The sequence below is a fragment of the Esox lucius genome, chromosome 10 (genome assembly GCF_011004845.1).
Source record: "Esox lucius isolate fEsoLuc1 chromosome 10, fEsoLuc1.pri, whole genome shotgun sequence".
NCBI classification, from domain to species: Eukaryota; Metazoa; Chordata; class Actinopteri; order Esociformes; family Esocidae; genus Esox; species Esox lucius.
The window spans coordinates 24,482,021-24,494,366 of record NC_047578.1 but is presented as its reverse complement, the minus strand read 5'-3'; positions in this window follow the sequence as shown (position 1 = coordinate 24,494,366).

The following is a 12,346-nucleotide window of genomic DNA, read 5'->3' as shown; positions in this document are numbered from 1 at the left end:
TGGAAGAATCTTGCAACAACCCTTAGTGAAGGAGCGGGTCGTCACAGTAAATTTATTAAACAAAGATAAGAAACATGTACATCGTTATATAGATAGGGGAGAAATAATAACTGGATATAAAACAGTAGTGACAAGCAATGTAGAAGTAATTTGGATAGAGATGGGGGAGATTTGGTCGAGCCAACCAGACCTGGATGTAGCAATCATCAGGCAGATGCAGGGACTAGGAGAGTGTGGTTTTAAATGACACTGGAACAAAAGGAATATAATAAAAATATTTATGTTTGTGAAAATGTCTTGTTAATTGACACTGGAATAAAATGAATGTAATGTTCATTGTCTAGTGTTTTCTGGTGATTACATATACACTGCTCAAATTAATTAAGGGAATACGTAATCATCACAGTATAACACCAAGTCAGTTAAACTTCAGGGATATCAGTCTGTCCAATTAGGAAGCATAGGCAATTGTGAATGAGTGTCACCTGTTTGGTGCAAATGAAAGTGACAACAGGTACACTGGAGAGACAACAGCAAGACAACCCCCAAAAAGAGAATAGTTTACTGTACATACGTGTTGTCACAAGATGGTTTGCTGTGTCTTCCAGTACAGGCTCAACCGCATGGGGAAAATACCAGGACACTGCCCGTTATACCAGGAGAGCTGGACAGGGCCATAGAAGGGCATCCTTTGTGTAAGGAGGAATAGGAGGAGCACTGCCAGAGCCCAGCAGGCTACTAGTGTGCATGTTTCTGACCAAACTGTCAGAAACAGACTCCATGGGGGTGGCATGAGGACCTGACGTCCTCTAGTGGGACCTGTGCTCACAGCCCAGCACTGTGCAGCTCGATTGGCATTCGCCAGAGAACACAAGAATTGGCAGGTCCGCCATTGGCGCCCATTCACTTCACAGATAACCACAGGTTCACACTGAGCATGTGACAGACGTGAAAGAGTCTGGAGACACTGTGGTGAACATTATGCTGCCAGAAACATCATCCAGCATGAGCGGTTTGGCAGTGGGTCAGTGATTGTCTGGGGAGGCATATCCTTGGAGGGTTGCAAAGACATCCACGTGCTTGCCAACGGTACCCTGAATGCTGTTAGGTACCAGAATGAAATCCTCAGACCCATCGTCGATGTCTATCCTGAACAAATCCTAATGTAGCAGCCAACAAAGTTTTTTTCTATCCTGAACCAATCCTAATGCATAATTTCTTTCTAGTCATTTCTAGTCATGTCCCGACTCAAACACCGGCCCCCCTGCATGGAAGTCTGCGACTCCAACCACCACACTATTTAACAAGGCGTAGTCAGTCAGTCACTCACTAAGAGACATTCGCTCTTCATGGCTAATGCAGTCCGGCAAAAAAAACACACTGATGAGCTCTGCAACACAAAATGCCCTGGACGTCCACTGAAGACAGCAGTGGAGGATGATCATAGGACCTTTTAGTTTTCCCAAAGAAAAACCCCTTCACAACATCCAGCCAAATGAAGAACACACTCCAGGTGGTAGGCATATCATTATCCAAGTATACCATGAAGAAAATACTTCACAAGAGCAAATAGAGAAGCCTCAAGAATAGAAAGGCCAGATTAGACTTTGCCAAAAAACATCTATAAAAGACTGCCCAGTTCTGGAACAGCATTCTTTGAACAGATGAAACTAGATCAACCTTTACCAGAGTGATGGGAAGAAATAAGTATGGAGATAGCTTGGAATGGCTTATGATCCGAAGCAAAACACATCATCTGTAAAACACAGTGGAGGCAGTGAGATTGCATGGGTATGCATAGCTTCCAAAGTGTTAGAAACCAGCCATTTATATAGTGGTGAAATAATTATTGCGTACCCAGTCGTAAAGGGAGAGAGTAATTCAATTATTTATTTCAGCATCGATAGTCTATAGTTCATGATCTTCCAAACTCGATCTCAAAGAAACTTCCTGTTGTCCTCTACTTTATAGTATAGAGGAAATTACCACAAATTATGGAGATGTTTCCACCTCCATACTTCACGGTTGGGATGGTGTTCTTGGGATCCTTCTTCTTCCTCCAAACACGGCGAGTGGAGTTTAGTCCACAAATCTCTATTTTTGTCTCATCAGACCACATTACCTTCTCCCATTCCTCCTCTGGATCATCCAGATGGTCATTGGCAAACTTCAGACGGGCCTGGACATGCGCTGGCTTGAGCAGGGGGACCTTGCGTGCGCTGCAGGATTTTAATCCATGACGGCGTAGTGTGTTACTAATGGTTTTCTTTGAGACTGTGGTCCCAGCTCTCTTCAGGTCATTGACCAGGTCCTGCCGTGTAGTTCTGGGCTGATCCCTCACCTTCCTCATGATCATTGGTGCCCCACGAGGTGAGATCTTGCATGGAGCCTCAGAACGAGGGAGATTGACCATCATCTTGAACTTCTTCCATTTTCTAATAATTGCGCCAACAGTTGTTGCCTACATACCAAGCTGCTTGCCTATTGTCCTGTAGCCCATCCCAGCCTTGTGCAGGTCTACAATTTGATCCCTGATGTCCTTACACAGCTCTCTGGTCTTGGCCATTGTGGAGAGGTTGGAGTCCGTTTGATTGAGTGTGTGGACAGGTGTCTTTTATACAGGTAACAAGTTCAAACAGGTGCAGTTAATACAGGTAATGAGTGGAGAACAGGATGGCTTCTTAAAGAAAAACTAACAGGTCTGTAAGAGCCGGAATTCTTACTGGTTGGTAGGTGATCAAATACTTATGTCATGCAATGAAATGCTAATTAATTCTTTAAAAATCATACAATGTGGTTTTCTGGATTCTTGTTTTAGATTCCGTCTCTCACAGTTGTAGTGTACAGACCTCTACATGCTTTGTAAGTAGGAAAACCTGCAAAATCAAATACATGTTCTCCCCACTGTATGATGTTTTATAATTTGAGCAAAATGTCATGGCACACTTAATGCGTCCTCTCCTTGCCAACGTGCTACTATTCAGCCAATGGCTCACTGTTCTGTCTTAACGCTTTGGCATTCAAAGGTTGCCTTGCTTTAGGGTTTCAAATAACTATTAATGAACAATAATAGGCCCATAACTGGACAGAATCAAAGAACGATGGGCTGTAGCAACCATTACTTTGCCTTTTAATGCTGCTGCATAATGAATTTGGCCTAATTAGACATACTAATGATCATCTAGTTTGAACGACTTAGCAAAAAAATTATTATGTAATTATTTTAAATTGTCAAAATTTACAGGTTTTCACACTCATGGTCTTTTCTGTCCTTTCCTTCCTCTGACTCATTTAGCTCTCTTTCTGTCCTTTCTTTTCTTTTGCCCCTCTGACTCGTTTCACTGTCTTTATCCCTCTCTCTTTACACACACACTGTCAAAGTATGCACAGACATCACGTGGTATGCTCCATAGGGTATGTTCGTGTAGTGGACCTGTGCACTCACACTAGTATGTGACAGAACAACTGGGCAATGAAACATGGTAATTATATAGTGGTAAATCGAACACAACTAAGCCACACAGCCAAAGGACGCATCTCTCCACAAAATAAACTGAATATTGCATACTTTCCACAACATTTTAGATTTTGATATTGCGATAACGGTATTGAGTCAATATATCATGCACCCCTAAGTCTGGGGATGGGAGGATTGCATAGGAGTTATCAAGTTGACTGACTTGTCTAGAGCAGGGCTGCCCAACCCTGTTCCCGGAGATCTACCATCCTGTAGATTTTATTTCCAACCCTAATTTAACACACCTGATTGTAATAATTAGCTGGAGACCAATCTTAATCAGATTTCTGTCAAATGGGGTTGGAGAGAAAACCTACAGGAAAGTAGATCTCCAGGAATAGGATTGAGCAGCCCTGGTCTAAAGAGTTCTGACAGCTCCCTCCTGAGCTTCCATTCATGACCAGTAAAATAAATAGCTTGCCCTCTAATGTATGCTTTTAGAGTTTCCCAGAGTAAAGATGCAGAGATATCTGGGGTCTTGTTAGTTTCCATGAAAACGTCAATTTGTTGTGATATGAAATGAAAGCCCTCATTTGATAATGAACAAATGTTCAGACGCTTAGGGAGCAATCTAACACCGGGTTTAGCAACTATTGAAGTCCCCCCATAATAAGAAAATGTGTAGCTATATTAGGCAATTTGGTGAACACCGGCTCAAAGAAACTCTCATCCCATTTAGGGCTATAAATGTTAGTGTGATGGTGCAAGTATTACGAGTGCACAAAAGAGAGGAAAAAAGGAAAAACAAACTATTCAAATGTTCTCTTTATAAGTCCTTTTCTTTTAGTAAATTTAAGCAACCGCACCAGCACGGTCACAAACAGACAACCAATAATCCATGAGGTGCGGTGGATGAACAACAGAATATAAACCCAACTAAACAGTGATTGGAAATGGTGCATCCTTGGGATGTGTTGTTCCCATCACACTCCTGCCGGTGGTTTGTACGCCGGCGAGGAGGAGTGCCAGAGAAGGGAAGCTGCTGTGCCACGTGGAGCAGACATTACAGTTAGCAGGGATTACAGGAGTATTACAAAGCATGTCGGATACAAACACTTACCTCCCATTAGGATCCACAATAACCAGAGCATGTAAATGAAATGTAATTAATTGAACTTGATTTATGAATTATAATGGCAACACCCCTAGATTTGCCGTGAAAAGATGAGTGATACGCCTGAGCAACCTATCGACTCTGCAACCTAACATGAACAGAGTTTCTTGAAGATAGGCAATCATAATCCCCAAATGTTGAAGATCATAAAGTATTTGCTACGTTTAACTGGTTGGTTGTGACCTCTACAGTACAAACTAGATATTTTAAATTCACCCCGACTACGGCGTTCAACAAGGTTGGCAATACGTTACGGAGACGGGTAAATATTTGCATTCCTTCTCAGATGGTTTGTGGAAGCAGGGGAATGAAATAGAATACTTCTCCGTAAAGTATTTAGCAAATGTGCACTGAGCGAGGCATGAATAGTGATAAACATTAAAAGTTTCAGAGGCTGGATGTGATGTAGCATAAGACAAACTAAACTACAACATATAGACAGGCAAAATGTAAACAACAGAGACCCCCCCCCACTGAAGCGTTTCCCCAAATGAGACGTGCACAAAACCCATTCCCCTCCAAGAACTGCCACCTTAACGTGGTGGAGGGGTTTGAGTACCCGAGTGACCCTAGGAGCTATGTTGTCTGGGGCTATATGCCCCTGGTAGGGTCTCCCAAGGCAAACAGGTCTTAGGCGACGGGTCAGACTAAGAGCGGTTCAAAAACCCCTTAATGATGATTAAAATTATGTGTACCGTGACGTCGCCCGGTATGGCGCAGCCGGGGCCCAACCCTGGAGCCAGGCCCGGGGTTGGGGCTCGTATGCGAGCGCCTGGTGGCCGGGCCTTCCCCCATGGGGCCCGGCCGGGCTCAGCCCGAACGGGCGACGTGGGGCCGCCCTCCCGTGGGCTCACCACCCACAGGAGGGACCATAAGGGCCCGGTGCGAAGAGGATCAGGCGGCAGTCGAAGGCAGGGGCCTAGACAACCCGATCTCTGGACACGGAAACTAGCTCTAGGGACGTGGAATGTCACCTCGCTGGCGGGGAAGGAGCCTGAGTTAGTGCGTGAGGTTGAGAGGTTCCGATTAGAGGTAGTCGGGATCACCTCTACGCACGGCTTGGGCTCTGGAACCACACTCCTTGAGAGAGGATGGACTCTTCACCACTCTGGAGTTGCCCATGGTGAGAGGCGGCGGGCTGGTGTGGGTTTGCTTATAGCTCCCCAGCTCTGCCGCCATGTGTTGGAGTTTACCCCGGTGAACGAGAGGGTCGTTTCCCTGCGCCTACGGGTCGGGGATAGGTCTCTCACTGTTGTTTGTGCCTACAGGCCGAACGGCAGTGCAGAGTACCCGACCCTCTTTGTAGTCTCTGGGAGGGGTGCTGGAAAGTGCTCCGACTGGGGACTCTATTGTTCTACTGGGGGACTTCAACGCCCACGTGGGCAACGACAGTGACACCTGGAGGGGAGTGATTGGGAGGAACGGCCCCCCTGATCTGAACCCGAGTGGTGTTCAGTTATTGGACTTCTGTGCTAGTCACAGTTTGTCCATAACGAACACCATGTTCAAGCATAAGGGTGTCTATCAGTGCACGTGGCACCAGGACACCCTAGGCCGCAGGTCGATGATCGACTTTGTTGTCGTCTCATCTGACCTGCGGTCGTATGTCTTGGACACTCGGGTGAAGAGAGGGGCGGAGCTGTCAACTGATCACCACCTGGTGGTGAGTTGGATCCGATGGCGGGGGAAGAAGCTGGACAGACTCGGCAGGCCCAAGCGTACTGTAAGGGTCTGCTGGGAACGTCTGGCCGAGTCTCCTGTCAGAGAGATCTTCAACTCCCACCTCCGGCAGAGCTTCGACTGGATCCCGAGGGAGGCTGGAGATATTGAGTCCGAGTGGACCATGTTCTCCACCGCCATTGTCGAAGCGGCCGCTCGGAGCTGTGGCCGTAAGGTCTCCAGTGCCTGTCGAGGCGGCAATCCCCGAACCCGGTGGTGGACACCGGAAGTAAGGTATGCCGTCAAGCTGAAGAAGGAATCCTATCAGGCCTGGTTGGCTTGTGGGACTCCTGACGCAGCTGACGGGTACCGACAGGCCAAGCGGGCTGCAGCCCGGGTGGTTGTGGAGGCAAAAACTCGGGTCTGGGAGGAGTTCGGTGAGGCCATGGAGAAGGACTATCGGCTGGCCTCGAAGAGATTCTGGCAAACCATCCGGCGCCTCAGGAGAGGGAAACAGTGCCCTACCAACGCTGTTTACAGTAGAGGTGGGCAGCTGTTGACCTCAACTGAGGATGTCGTCGGGCGGTGGAAGGAGTACTTCGAGGATCTCCTCAATCCCGCTGTCACTTCTTCCATTGAGGAAGCAGAGGATGAGGTATCAGAGGTGGACTCGTCCATCACCCGGGCTGAAGTCACTGAGGTGGTCAAGAAACTCCTCGGTGGCAAGGCACCGGGGGTGGATGAGATCCGCCCTGAGTACCTCAAGTCTCTGGATGTTGTGGGGCTGTCTTGGTTGACACGCCTGTGCAACATCGCGTGGCGGTCGGGGACAGTGCCTCTGGGATGGCAGACCGGGGTGGTGGTCCCTCTTTTTAAGAAGGGGGACCGGAGGGTGTGTTCCAACTATAGGGGGATCACACTTCTCAGCCTCCCCGGGAAAGTCTATGCCAGGGTTCTGGAGAGGAGAATACGGCCGATAGTAGAACCTCGGATTCAGGAGGAACAGTGTGGTTTTCGTCCGGGCCGTGGAACACTGGACCAGCTCTATACCCTCTACAGGGTGATGGAGGGTTCATGGGAGTTTGCCCAACCAATCCACATGTGTTTTGTGGATTTAGAGAAGGCATTCGACTGTGTCCCTCGCGGCATCTTGTGGAGGGTGCTTGGGGAATATGGGGTCCTGGGTCCTTTGCTAAGGGCTGTCAGGTCCCTGTACAACCGAAGCAGGAGCTTGGTCCGCATTGCCGGCAGTAAGTCAGACTTGTTCCCAGTGCATGTTGAACTCCGGCAGGGCTGCCCTTTGTCACCGGTTCTGTTCGTAATTTTTATGAACAGAATTTGTAGGCGCAGCCAGGGGCCGGAGGGTGTCAGGTTTGGGGACCACACAATTTCGTCTCTGCTCTTTGCAGATGATGTTGTCGTGTTGGCCCCTTCTAACCAGGACCTTCAGCATGCGCTGGGACGGTTTGCAGCCGAGTGTGAAGCGGTGGGGATGAAAATCAGTACCTCCAAATCCGAGGCCATGGTCCTCAGTCAGAAAAGGGTGGCTTGCCCACTTCAGGTTGGTGGAGAGTGCCTGCCTCAAGTGGAGGAGTTTAAGTATCTAGGGGTCTTGTTCACGAGTGAGGGAAGGATGGAACGGGAGATTGACAGACGGATCGGTGCAGCTTCTGCAGTAATGCAGTCGATGTATCGGTCTGTCGTGGTGAAGAAAGAGCTGAGCCACAAGGCGAAGCTCTCGATTTACCAGTCAATCTACGTTCCTACTCTCACCTATGGTCATGAGCTTTGGGTCATGACCGAAAGGACAAGATCCCGGATACAGGCGGCCGAAATGAGCTTTCTCCGCAGGGTGGCCGGGCGATCCCTTAGAGATAGGGTGAGAAGCTCGGTCACCCGGGAGGAGCTCAGAGTAGAGCCCCTGCTCCTCCACATCGAGAGGGGTCAGCTGAGGTGGCTTGGGCATCTTTTTCGGATGCCTCCGGAACGCCTTCCTGGGAAGGTGTTCCGGTCCCGTCCCACCGGGAGGAGACCCCGGGGAAGACCTAGGACACGCTGGAGGGACTATGTCTCCCGGCTGGCCTGGGAACGCCTCGGTGTCCCCCCGGAAGAGCTAGAGGAAGTGTCTGGGGAGAGGGAAGTCTGGGCATCCCTGCTTAGACTGCTGCCCCCGCGACCCGGCCCCGGATAAGCGGAAGAAGATGGTATGGTATGGTATGGTACAAAACCCATTAAATATACGCACTAGTAGGAGCAGTTATAGCAAAACCAGACACAGACACAATTTTCATATTTTTGGCCACCATATTGGATTTGAAATTAAACCAGTTGAAAATCTGATATCAACTTTGGAGTGGACAATTACATTACATTTTCTCAACAGCAATTCTTGAGGGGGAAACCAAAAGTAGTGGTCGATATGCACAGGAAAAAGACACCCTGGCTAATGATGTAACCAGCAAAAGGGAAACACACTCATCAACCAAGTGAGTCTGATTAGGAACATTCAAAAGGACTCCACAAGCTAATAGTTATGGTATAATTTACACCATTTTTGCAAGTTACCACAGCCATTAAAATAATGTAGTTTCAGCTACTTAAAGCTGAACTAGGTAGGATTTTTTCAGTAAAAAAAACTAAGGTTTTGTCCCCTATAAACATGTTGTGTAAGCTAATAAGGCCCTCTAAGAGTTTTTTAGCAACACAGACAGTTGAGTGCCAGTGGAATGTCAATTCATAATTTTTGGAGCGTGACACTACTTTCCAGCCAATTCTGTTCCAGCAATGCCATTCCAGCCAATCGCTTTCGGCGAGATGGGCCTTCCAGTCAATCACCTTCTGCGAGGCGGGCCTTCCTTCTTGGCATAAACCGATCTTTTTACAATAAGAGGGAAACAGTGACACAAACAAAAAGAGTGGATTTCCACAAGACACACACAACCACCAAGGAACATGCACACACCCAGCACCCACAGCCGGCAGAGCCCGATGTTCTTTCAGTTCCATTGCACATTCAGAGTAGGCTAAATGCGGTGATAATGATAAGGACTATCACAGCCAGGGCTGGCTCCAGGTATAAGCAACATTAATGGTTGCTTAAGGCCCCAGACCTCTAGGGGGCCTCTGACTGCTAGGGAGCCACTGACCAATAGAAGAGAGGGGGCCCCTAATACAATTTTGCTTAGGGCCCCCAAATGTCTAGAGACAGCACTGATTATGGCAATATTATAATTAAGTATTTTAAAAAATATATATAATTCTTTCAATTCCGTGTTTAATTCTGAATTCTGAGTTTATGTCTGGATTCCGTGATTCTGTCCACATTCTCTGCAATGTGGAAATTATAGGGCCCTACCATAGGGAACGAAGTTCACTTACTGTAAGAAACTCTAATGGCCGCTACAGACCAGGATGACAAACTGCCAATTCCTCCCTTGTCAATCAATCAATCAAATGTATTTATAAAGCCATTTTTACATCAGCAGTTGTCACAAAGTGCTTTTACAACACCCAGGCTTAAACCCCAAGGAACAAACAACAATTAAATTCTTGCCCTGAATTTCAGTGGCTAGGAAAAACTCCCTAAGAAGGCTGAAATTTTTGAAGAAACCTAGAGAGGAACCAGGCTCAGAGGGGTGACCAGTTCTCTTTCCTCATCTACTAAAGCATGCACTATGAAAACTGCAAAGAAACAAAAGAACACTAGCTCTCTAAACAGGAAACCTAAGCTAATGTTAGCAATACTAAGAATAACGTTGAGTACATATTTTTTTGAACAGGCAATTCTATGTATGAGAAGCAATTCTTTGTTGACAGTGTCAAATGTCCAATGCCACGCTGCGGCTATGGCTCACGAAAGCAGCACATGTACACAATGGTTGCAAATATTGATAGGAGGAACCGGCACATTACAAGAAAATACTGTTGTATCAAAGAAACATTTGCCAAAACAGTAATTTAAATAGTGGCGGAAATAAATTCAACCATATTCAACTACTCACATTGTTTCAAGACCATAGACAATAAATGTGGTCAGATAGATGATATGAAGAAGATAGCAACAAAAAGCAAGATGTAGATGAAAACAGTAAGAGCACTCAGCATTAAGATTATAATTTAAAAAACGAAGTCCATTCTGATTTCCTTTATGAAATGGGCAATGGAAGGTTCATATAACAATTTGTGATTGGTTGATGCTACAGTCATTCCAAAATTCTGTTCTAATTGAAGTCAATGGTAATGGCGTTGACTGGTGTCTTCTATTCAAAGCCTGAGTGTACAGCCAATGAGTACTGAGCCTAGTTAGATTATTTCTACCAAGAGACTAGCAAAGAGAAATTCCAATTGAATATTTTTTTTCTCATGTATTTTCTCCCTTCTTTTTCCAACATGAGCTGGTAAAATTCAATAGGAAGATCACTGCAATTTAGACTAAATTAAATGAAAACAAAATAGATAGCCTCCAAGCTATAATAGATACAAATCTGTATATATTTTATCCATCGTTAGCCCCTTTCTGAGGGCATAGAGGGATTTGAAGGTTCCCCACTGATTTAAGAGATTGGCTTGGGGCCCCCAAGAGGTACTAAAAAATATTGTCTCATCACCCATTGACTTGCCAAAGCTGTGACTCCTGTGACAACCAGCTCACTGAAAAAGTAAATGTATGGATATAAAAAAAAAAAAAAAGATTCAATACACAATTCAATGCTTGTTTTCTCACGTGAACAGATTTAAAGTGATTTGTGTAGCATTTTAGCAATCAGGAAATTACCATGGGATTTTGTTTGCTGCCATCGCTAATTTTGTCTCTCATATCCCATTCACTCGCAATATACACGCCACCAATTGTACCATGCCTTGAATTATATGTAGTCCTTTTTCATGTATGAAAGGTAAACGAGGAATCGTGGCAACCAAGCTGATGCATTTCTTTGTGAAACAGACCTAGTGACCATTTCCATAAACTATCCGATCAAGGTTTGTATGAATTGATCAGTAATTTGGCTAAATCTGTAATACAAACCCAGATTTGTAATAATGTTATTACAAATAAGGACACATACAAAAACATATTTCATTGTTTACGTATCAAAAATAGTTACGTCAACAAAACTCGTGTGCAAAAACTATGCGACCCCCTTTATTCAATAGCTTGTGGCACATCCATAAGCAGCAAGCTTTGAGTTTCCTGATCTTTTTTTATGGATTTTTGGCCACACTTCCTTACACAACTACAATTGAGTGAGGTTTTAGGGGGGTCTGGCATGTACTGCCTGCTTCAGGTCCTGCTATAGCCTTTCAATTGGATTACAGGTCAGGACTTTGACAATCAAAAACACAAATCGTCTTTCTCTTCTTCCATTTGGTGGATTTGTAAAAATCTAAAATTGCACAAGGAGTTCACATAATTTCTAGCAGCCCTGTATATGAAAAGGCTATTTACAAAAAGTATTGTTGTTTGTGCTTGCTTATAAAAAAAATAGGCCTAGGGATATCCCTGCTTAAACCTCTTTATGTGATGTAATTATCAGTAGCCCTACAAACATGGCTACCTAGGCTAAAGCAATGAAAACCAAGAAACCGGCATTTCTCTACTTCGTTGAATTGTCCATCCTCATACCTGGTTTATCTGAGCAGAAGGGGCTACCTTGGACCCCACCTCATATGTCCATTCCTTTCATGAATCATATAGGCCAATTGGTGTGACATTAGGACGCCCCACTGAGTTGAGACGCTTGACAACATGGCACCTTCAAAAACAAATCTTTCATTACACTACAAACTAACCTCATGCCCAGGCCCAATTGCTACCTTATATGTTAGGTTCAAATGAGAGCTGTATGGAGGGTGAGATAAGTAAAGAAGTGATCCACAAAGCCCTACGAGTAAGAGAAGATGGGGACGCTGGATGCAGCGGTGATCACTCAGTAAAGATCAGTAACACCTTTTACTGCCAACAGAGACATCGAGACAGCAACTCAGTCAAACTAACATGACCAAAAGCAGACATGACTGTTGCTGGCCAGCATTAGAACAATGGCAGTGGAAGTGAC